Source organism: Moschus berezovskii, chromosome 5, assembly GCF_049115385.1.
Source record: "Moschus berezovskii isolate FMDL1 chromosome 5, NW_MosBer_1.0, whole genome shotgun sequence".
Classification (NCBI taxonomy): domain Eukaryota; kingdom Metazoa; phylum Chordata; class Mammalia; order Artiodactyla; family Moschidae; genus Moschus; species Moschus berezovskii.
This window is the reverse complement of record NC_142464.1, coordinates 114,703,618-114,713,639: the sequence shown is the minus strand read 5'-3', so window position 1 is coordinate 114,713,639 and position 10,022 is coordinate 114,703,618. Positions and strand designations below refer to the sequence as shown.

At 43.6% G+C, this 10,022-nt stretch overlaps 1 pseudogene; it reads left to right on the top strand.

Moving 5' to 3' along the window:
* Positions 1 to 492: 492 nt before the first annotated feature.
* On the top strand, positions 493 to 2,678 carry LOC129562046 (nucleolin pseudogene; annotated as a pseudogene).
* Positions 2,679 to 10,022: the final 7,344 nt, after the last annotated feature.

Genomic DNA, 10,022 nt, shown 5'->3' with positions numbered 1-10,022 from the left:
CAACCACACATGATAGAAACATGATATGAAGTTCCAACCACATGTGATAAAAATATGATATAAAGCTTCAGTACCCATCTGAAGTTTAGCTGTCATTTCCAAACTGTATTCTGAAGTTACACTGATTATATATTTGAGCTTAGAGCATACTATTTTTAACTTCTAAATAACCCCACTTAACACATATGCTGAGATTCTATATAAGATTTTATTTATAGAAGTAACTTTACTGAAAACAGTTTGACAACCACTGAATCAGATCATCTTTAAAAGCAATAATTTCACATTTTATTATAGAATAAAAACAAGCTTCAAATTTCCCCCTGATTATTTAGGTACACAAAAAAAGCTTCAAATTTTTAACTTCTAATGATTTCTTTTTTTCAAGGGGGAAAAAAAAATTGCCAGGAAGAAAAGCAATCTCTTTTCTGCTCTAATCCACAGCACTGAAGAAGCAGTTTGGTAAAATAAATACTAATTATTCCTTCATTTTAAAGTGAGAACAGAGTGTGGAGCGCTAGCTGGCAGCCAAGCGAACGCGCTCAGGGATCAGCGGCCGCCGTCGACGGTCTTCGGTTCTTCCGGGCTCGTCTGCGCCACCGGCTCGCCACACACTCCGCCGTCATAAGCGGCCATCATGGGAAAGCTCGCAAAGGCCGGTAAAAATCAAGGTGACTCCAAGAAAACGGCTCCTCCCCCAAAGGAGGCAGAAGAAGACGACAGGGAAGATGAGGAAATGTCAGAAGATGGAGACCACGAGAGCAGTGGAGACGAGGCGGCTGTCCCTCAGAAAAAGGGCAAGAAGGCCGCCGCAACTCCAGCAGAGAAGACGATGGCTGCCCCAACCAAAAAGGTTGCAGTTGCCACACCGGCAAAGAAAGCAGTGGTCACCCCTGGCAGAAAGGCAGCAGCTATGCCAGCCAAGGAGACAGTTACCCCTGCCAAAGCAGCGGTAACACCTGGCACAAAGGGAGCCACCCCAGGCAAAGCATTGGTAGCAACCTCCGGTAAGAAGGGAGCAGCCGCCCCAGGCAAGGGAGCAAAGAACGGCAGGAATGCCAAGAAGAAAGACAGTGATGATGCAGATGACAGTGAAGAGGAGACCACGATGATGAAGAGGATGAGCCAGCAGTGAGGAAGGCAGCTGCTGCTTTGGGGGCTGCTCCTGCCTCAGATGATGACGATGACGAGGAGGAGGAGGAAGATGACTCTGAAGAAGAACCTATGGAGATTGTACCAGCCAAAGGAAAGAAAGCTCCAGGAAAAGCTGTTCCTGTGAAGGCTAAGAGCACTGCTGAAGATGAAGATGAAGAGGACGATGATGAAGAGGACGACGATGAGGAGGAGGAGAAAAGGAAGAGCCTGTCAAAGAAGCACCTGGAAAAGGAAAGAAGGAAATGGCCAAATAAAAGGCAGCTCCTGAAGCCAAGAAACACAAAGTGGAAGGCACAGAACCAACTACGTCTTTCAATCTCTTTCTTGGAAACCTGAACTTCAATAAATCTGCTCCTGAATTGAAAATGGGTATCAGTGATCTTTTGGCTAAAAATGATCTTGCTGTTGTCAATGTCAGAATTGGTGTGTCTAGGAAGTTTGGCTATGTGGCTTTTGAATCTGCCAAAGACCTGGAAAAAGCCTTGGAACTCACTGGTTTAAAAGTCTTTGGCAATGAAATTAAACTAGAAAAACTAAAGGGAAAATACAGTAAGAAAGATCGAGGTGCAAGAACACTTTTGGCTAAAAATCTGGCTTACAAAGTTACTCAGGATGAATTGAAAGAAGTGTTTGAAGATGCTGTGGAGATCAGATTAGTCAGCAAGGATGGAAAGAGTAAAGGGATTGCTTATATTGAATTTAAGACAGAAGCTGATGCAGAAAAAACCTTGGAAGAAAAGCAGGGAACAGAGATAGATGAGTGATCCATTTCTCTCTACTACACCGAAGAGAAAGGTCAAAGTCAAGACCATAGAGGTGGAAAGAATAGCACTTGGAGTGGTGAATCAAAAACCCTGGTTTTAAGCAACCTCTCCTATAGTGCAACGGAAGAAACACTTCAGGAAGTATTTGAGAAGGCAACTCATATCAAGGTGCCCCAGAACCAAAATGGCAAATCTAAAGGGTATGCATTTATAGAATTTGCTTCATTTGAAGATGCTAAAGAAGCTTTAAATTCATGTAATAAAAGGGAAATTGAGGGCAGAGCCATCAGACTGGAGTTGCAAGAACCCAGAAGATCACCTAATGCAAGAAGCCAGCCATCCAAAACTCTCTTTGTCAAAGGTCTCTCTGAGGATATTACAGAAGAGACGTTAAAGGAGTCGTTTGATGGCTCTATTCGAGCAAGGATAGTCACTGACCGGGAAACTGGATCCTCCAAAGGGTTTGGATTTGTAGACTTCAACAGCGAGGAAGATGCCAAAGCTGCGAAGGAGGCCATGGAAGATGGTGAAATCTATGGAAACAAAGTCACTTTGGACTGGGCCAAACCTAAGGGTGAAGGTGGCTTTGGTGGCTGAGGAGGAGGCAGAGGTGGATTTGGAGACCAGGGTGGTGGCAGAGGTGGCCGAGGTGGCTTTGGTGGCAGGGGCCGGTGAGGCTTTGGAGAGCGAGGAGGCTTCCGAGGAGGCAGAGGAGGAGGAGACCACAAGCCACAAGGAAAGAAGGCGAAGTTTGAATAGTTTCTTCTCTCCCTCTTCCATTTGAAGAAAGGACTCTGGGGTTTTACTGTTACCTGATCAATGACAGAGCCTTCTGAGGACATTCCAAGACAGCGTACAGTCCTGTGGTCTACTTGGAAATCCGTATAGATAACATTTCAAAGGAGATAACCCTGTTGGTGTTGACTGGATATTCGTATAAACTTTTTAAAGAGATGAGTGATAGAGCTAACCCTTATCTGTAAGTTTTGAATTTATATTGTTTCTTCCCATGTACAAAACCATTTTTTCCTACGGAGTTTGTGTGTGTGTGTGTGTTGGGGGGGTGTAAAGGAAAGCAGAATGTTTTATCATGATTTTTGCTTCAGCAATTTTGGGACAGATTAAAAGTCCTAGAACTCTCAAAAAAAAATAAATAAAGTGAGAAGATAATTACTGTGTGAGGTGAAACTGGGGAATCCACTCAGTGCCATCCCTAGATCACATCCTGTTGGGCAGCTTCCTCCACTTGGTCCCACTACCTGATGTGGAGGGAGGAAAGCTGGGCCAGAAGTAAGGATGCCCAAGTTCCAGGCGCTTTTCTGTCACTTAGCAGCTGGGTAGCTTTCACTTCAGTCAGATCGCCTCCCTGGTTCTCAGTTCTCCACGTGTTCATTCATTTCTTTATTCAAAGACACTTGTTTTCCTGAGCATTGTGTCTAGTACTGCATCAGGTGCTCAGAGAAAAAAGGATTAAGAAAAAGAAGAATAGCAGCTGCTACTACTATTCACTGGGGACCACATAAAGGGCAGGTAATGTGCTCTTCACCAGATAAAACAGAAGCCCCAGTTACATTTGAACCTCAGATAAGCCACACATCATTTTTTAATACAAGTATATCCAAAAGCAAAAGCTCCAATACTTTGTCCACCTGATGAAAAGAGCCAATTCATTGGAACAGACGCTGATGCTGGGAAAGACTGAAGGCAGGAGGAGAAGGGGTCGACAGAGGATGGGACAGTTGGATGACATCACTGACTCAATGGACATGTGTGCTAAGTCATTTCAGTTGTGTCCAACTCTTTGTGACCCTATAGACTATAGCCCGCCAGGCTCCTCTGTCCATGGGATTCTCCAGGCAGAAATACTGGAGTGGGTTGCCATTCCCTTCTCTAAGGGATCTTCCTGACCCAGGGATCGAAACCAAGTGGCAGATGGGTTCTTTACCACTAGTGCCACCTGAACATAAATTTGAGCAAACTCTGGGAGATAGTAAAGAATAGGGAAACCTGGCATGCTGCAATCCATAGAATCTCATACACGACAGCAACTGAACAACAAATATCCCAAATATTGTGCAAACATACACAAAATAGTATTCATTGTCAATCTGAAATTTAAATGTTCCTGGACATTCTGCATTATTTATTCTTTTTTTTTGCTAAACCTGGCAATCCTACATATATTGTTGTTTTGCATAATTCGCACAGTAGTCCTATATGGGTATGGCTGTTATCCCCACAAAATAGATGTTGCAACCGAGAATTATCAGCTGGGTAATTTGGGGCCAATTTTCGAACTCCTTCAGAAATTAGAATATAGACTTGAAATCAGATCATACCGGAAGTTCTTTGTTATGTCAGAGTGCAGAATTGAGACCAAAGAGTAGGGACTTCCCTGGTGGTCTGTGATTAAGAATCCGCCTTCCAATGGAGGGGATGGAGGTTCAATCCCTGGTTGAGAAACTAAGATCCCACATGCTGAGAGGCAACCAAGCTCACAAGTAGGGACTTCTGAGCCTCATACTCCACAATGAGATGCCCTTGAGCTGCAGTAAAGACTTAGTACAGCCAAAACCAAAAGACCAAAGAGCGGAAGACACAGAGAGACAAATTGTGGTTCCAGAGTGGGATGTGCCACCTTCGAAGCAGTGAGCTGCCCATCCATGTTTGTATGCCTGAGATTGGTGGCAGCTTGAAGAGTTAATTGAAGCTGCTTGATTGAAGGGCTACTTGGAGAGATGTGAGTGAGGTTAAGGAGACCAGGAGGAGATAGTGATGGTGAAGCACCCGGGAACTCACTCAGCAGGACTCTGGGCCTGAGGGCATACAAGAAGGCACTAGTACCAGTACCCAAGGAGTATAGTTCAGTTCAGTTGCTCAGTTGTGTCTGACTTTGCAACCCCGTGGACTGCAGCATGCCAGGCTTCCCTGTCCATCACCTACTCCCAGGGCTTGCTCAAACTCATGTCCATCGAGTTGGTGATGCCATCCAATCATCTCATCCCGCATCGTCCCCTTCTCCTCCTGCCTTCACCACCCAAGGACAGTGGTGGTCAAGAATAGCACTTGGCTCCTCTCACAGGCCATCCTCAACAGCAACCAGAGAGCCTGGTTGCTCCCCTTCCTGGATCTCTGACTGTCCTCCTTGGCAGCTGCTTTCAGACAGGTCACAGCAACCAGGGGCTAACCGGGAGCCAATCCTGTGTCCGGTTCCTTGAAATCGTCGTTGTCCCGGCTCCTGCCCATTGGCTCCACCATCTCTAAACGGTCTCTTTCATTCTCAGGCTGTTGGCTCGTCTTCTTTTTGGTGACTCTCCCTCCAGTGCCATATCTGCATTCCAGAAAGGACTACAGAAGGAAGGTGAAGGAGGAAGAAGTGATGCTTATATGAAGACTTCTTCTTGGAATTACTACTGGCTTCCAATTGGATTTCATTAACCGGAATTGGGGCACTGCTCATGTAAGAAGCACTGGGAAACGTGTATCTTAGTGGAACCCTTGGCCACCCTGAACAAAACTGGCAGAGCCAGTTTGTGCATCACCAAATATGGGTTGGGCCCTATGTTTCCAGCCTCCTAGCAGTTCATATGGAACTTGGGGGTGGGGGGCAGTGGAGACCACAGTTGAACAAACTGAGCTTGAAGCAAGCGGATAGGAGCTTTGATACTTGGCCCAGTGTCATTTGTGGTTCATGAAGTCAGGTCAAGAAATTTGCCTCCAAATAACTCAGCTTTTTGACAATTATGCCTTCTTTAATTCCGCCTTCTCCCTCTCCCTTTTGTCCTTTCTGTTATAGCATCTAGTTCATTGGGTATAGAAATACCGATAATGTTAGAAAGATGCCAAGTACTTCATCAAAATGATTCCAGTGCTCAGGCTTGGCCAAATTAAAGGGCCACAACCACTGTTTGGCCTGGGAGAAAGCTACCTTTATCCCCATCTCAGCCACAAACACATTTCTGACTTTAGTTGACACAGCGTAGAAAAGTACCACCCATTTCTTCACTTTCTGATGAACATTTTTATCAATTCTTTGACTTTTTGGACATAACTTGTAAGATCTTCTCTTAGTGGCCCCTGTCCATTTCAGCTGTTCAATCTCCCTTTTAAAAATCACATATTTATTTATTTGGCAGTACCGTATCTTAGTCGTGGCCCCCTGGATCACCAGGCAAGTCCCTCAGTCTGCTTTTAACTGGAACAAATTCGTAGTGAGCAATGTCATCACCAGCCCTCAGGGGACAGGCAAAGTCTGTGCTGCCAAGAACTGTTCTGTGCATCACAGTCTGCCTGGAAGTGTCTCTGGCCTCTACACCCCACAGTAGCGGGTAGCGCCACCAGGAGCACCCCTGCCCCGGCTGTGACAACTGAAAACATCTCCACACATGGCCAATTCAGACAAGAGGATCTCTTGTTCCAGTTAAAAGCAGACTGAGGGACTTCCCTGGTGATTCAGTGCCTAAGACTCCACACTCCCAATGCAGGGAGCCCAAGTTCAATCCCTGGTCAAAACTAAATCCCGCATGCCACACTAAAAAAATAAATAAAGATCTCACATGCCACAAAGAATATTGAAGATCCCAGCTGCCACAACTAAGACTCAGCCCAGCCAAATAAATAAAAAAATATATAACTGCTTTTGCTGCATATTAAAAAGCAGAGACATTACTTTGCCAACCAAGGTCCATCTAGTCAAGGCAATAGTTTTTCCCGTGGTCATGTATGGATGTGAGAGTTGGACTGTGAAGAAAGCTGATCGCCGAAGAATCGATGCTTTTGAACTGTGGTGTTGGAGAAGACTCTTGAGAGTCCCTTATACTGCAAGGAGATCCAACCAGTCTATTCTAAAGGAGATCAATCCTGGATGTTCATTGGAGGGACTGATGCTAAAGCTGAAACTGCAATACTTTGGCCACCTCATGCCACGAGTTGACTCACTGGAAAAGACTCTGATGCTGGGAAAGGTTGGGGGCGGGAGGAGAAGGGGATGACCGAGAATGAGATGGCTGGATGGCATCACTGACTCTGTGGATGTGGGTTTGAGTGTACTCCGGGAGTTGGTGATGGACAGGGAGGCCTGGCGTGCTGTGATTCATGGGGTCATGGAGAGTCGGACACGACTGAGCGACTGAACTGAACTTTGCTGCATCCCATAGGTTTTGGACCATTGTGCTTTCATTTTCATTTGTCTCTAGGTATTGTTTTTTTTAAATCTCCTCTTCGATTTCTTCAGTGGTCCACTGGTTGTTTAGTAACATATTGTTTAGTTACTACGTATTGTGATTTTTATTGTTTTTTTTTTCCTTGTAGTGTAGTTCTAATCTCTTAGCATTGTGATCAGAAAAGATGCTTGATATGATTTAAATTTTCTTAAATTTACCAAGGCTCACTTTGTGGCCCAGGATGTGGTCAGTCCTGGAGAATGTTCCATGTGCATTTGAGAAGAATGTGTAATTTGTTGCTTTTGGATGGAATAATAATTAAGTCCATATGGTCTGTTGTGTCAGTTAAGGCCTGTCCTTTCTTATTTTCTGTCTGGATGATCTATCCATTGATGAAAATGTCAAAGTCCCCCACTATAATTGTGTTATAGTTAATTTCTCCCTTTATGGTTGTTAGTATTTGACTTACATGTTGAGGTACTCCTACGTTGGGTGTATATTGATTTCCAATTGTTATATCTTCTTCTTGGATGGATCTCTTGATCATTATGTAGTGTCCATCTTTGCCTCTTATCACAGTCTTTATTTTAAAGTCTATTTTGTCTGATATGAGTGTTGCTACTCCATTTTTCTTTTAATTTTCATTTGCATGGAATACATTCTCCCATCCTCTAACTTTCAGTCTATATCTGTCCCTAAGTCTGAGGTATCTGTTTTAGACAGTATATATAGGGGTGTTGTTTTTGTATCCACCCAGCCAGTCTGTGTTTCCCTGGTATCTCAGTGGTAAAGAATCCACCTGCCAATGCAGGAGACAGGAAAGATTCCATGGAGAAGGAAGTGGCAACCCACTCCAGTATTCTTGCCTGGGAAATCCCATGGACAGAGAAACCTGACAGACTGTGGTCCATGGGGTCGAAAAAGAACTGGACACAGTCCTCTTAGCAACTAAACAACAAGCTAATCTATGTCTTTTGGTTGGTGCACTGAATCCATTTACATTTAAGGTAATTATCAATATATATGATTCTGTTATCGTTTTCTTCATTGTTTTGTATTTGTTTTTGTAGTTCTTTTCCTTTTCTTGTGTTTCCTGCCTCGAGAAGGAAACTTAAGCTCTTGTTGTAAAGCTGGTTTGGTAGTGCTGAGTTCTCTTAACATTTGCTTGTCTGTAAAGCTTTTGATTTTTCTGTCAAATCTGAATGAGAGCCTTGCTAGGAAAAGTATTCTTGGTTATAATTCTACATTACTTTAAATATATCATGCCTCTCCCTCCTGGATTGCAAAGTTTCTGTTGAGAAATCAGCTGAGAACCTTATGTGAGTTCCTTTGTATATTATTTGTCATTGTTCCCTTGTTGCTTTTAATCTTTTATCATTGTCTTTAATTTTTGTCAATTTGATTACTGTGTGTCTCGATGTGTTCCTCCTTGAATTTATCCTTCCTGGGACTCTCTGTGCTTCCTAAACTTGGTTGTCTATTTCCTTTCCCATATTAAGGAATTTTTCAGCTATTATCTCTTCAAATATTTTCTCTGGTCCTTTCTCTCTCTCTTCTCCTTCTGGAACCCCTTTAATATGAATGTTGGTGCATTTAATGTTGTCCCAGAGGTCTCTTTAGGCTGTCTTTATTTCTTTTCACCGTTCTTTCTATATTATGTTATGTGGTAGTGATTTCTACCATTCTGTCTTCCAGGTCACTTATCTGTTCTTCTACCTCTATTATTCTGTGATTGATTCCTTCTACTGTATTATTCATCATTGTTTGTTTGTTCTTTAGTTCTTTCAGGTATTTGTTAAATATTTCTCGCATTTTCTCCACTCTTTTTTCCAAGATCCTGGATCATCTTCACTATCATTATGAAAACATTCACTTAGATTGGGATGTGAACCCCTGCGCTGGGACTTGAACCCAGCCAAAACCCAGTTTGGGATGCTAACCTATGTGGCTGGGACTCAAAGCCAGCCAAAACGCAAGGTCTTCCACTGAGATCACACACCTGGTTTCAGGACCTAATGAAGCTCAGGTGCTTGATGTCTCATCACAGAAAGAATTCGATGAGAGAAAAAGTGACAGGTAAGAAGTGGATTTATTTAGAAAGAAACATTCCACAGAAAGAATGTGGTCCATCAAGAGTGGCCTTGAAATGTGGTGTGGTTAGCTTTTATGGACTAGGTAATTTCATAGCCTAATGAGTAGGAAGATTATTCCAACTATTTTGGGGAAAGGGCAAAGATTTCTAGAAATTGAGCCATCACTCACTTTTTGGTCTTTGATGGTCAGCCTTGGAACTGTCTTGGCGCCTGTGGGTGTGTCATTTAGCTTGCTGATGTATTAACAATGAGTATTTAAAGGTCTAGCGGAAGTCAACTCAGCCACCATCTTGAACCTATTTGGTTCTAATTAGTTTATGTTGTGTTCTCAGGCTATGTCCTTCTTTTAAAAGTTGTGCCCTGCCCACTTCCCTCCTGTTTCAATCATTTTGAATTCTTTTTCTGGAAGATTGCCTATTTGTACTTCAGTCATTTAGTTGTTTTCCTGAGGTTTTTTCTTCTTCCTTCGTCTGAGAAGAAAAGTCCTGTTTTCGTTGTGTTTAACTTCCTGGGCTTGTGGCTTTTGTTCTGGAGGCTGCAGGATTGCGGCTCTTCTTGTTCCTTCTGTCTGCCCTCTGGTGGAGTGTGGTAGTGTTAATTGTTCAGTCCTGTATGACTCTTTGAAACCCCATGGGCTGTAGCCCACCAGGGTCCTCTGTCCATGGAATCCTCCAGGCAAGAATCCTGGAATGAGTTGCTATTCCCTTCTGCAGAGGATTTTCCCCACCTGGATCTAACCCAGGTCTCCTGCATTGCAGGTGGATTCTTTACCATCTGAGCCACTAGGGTATCTAAGAGGTTTGTGCAAGCTGATGAGAGGGACTGGGGTGGAAAAAAGTGGACCTTGA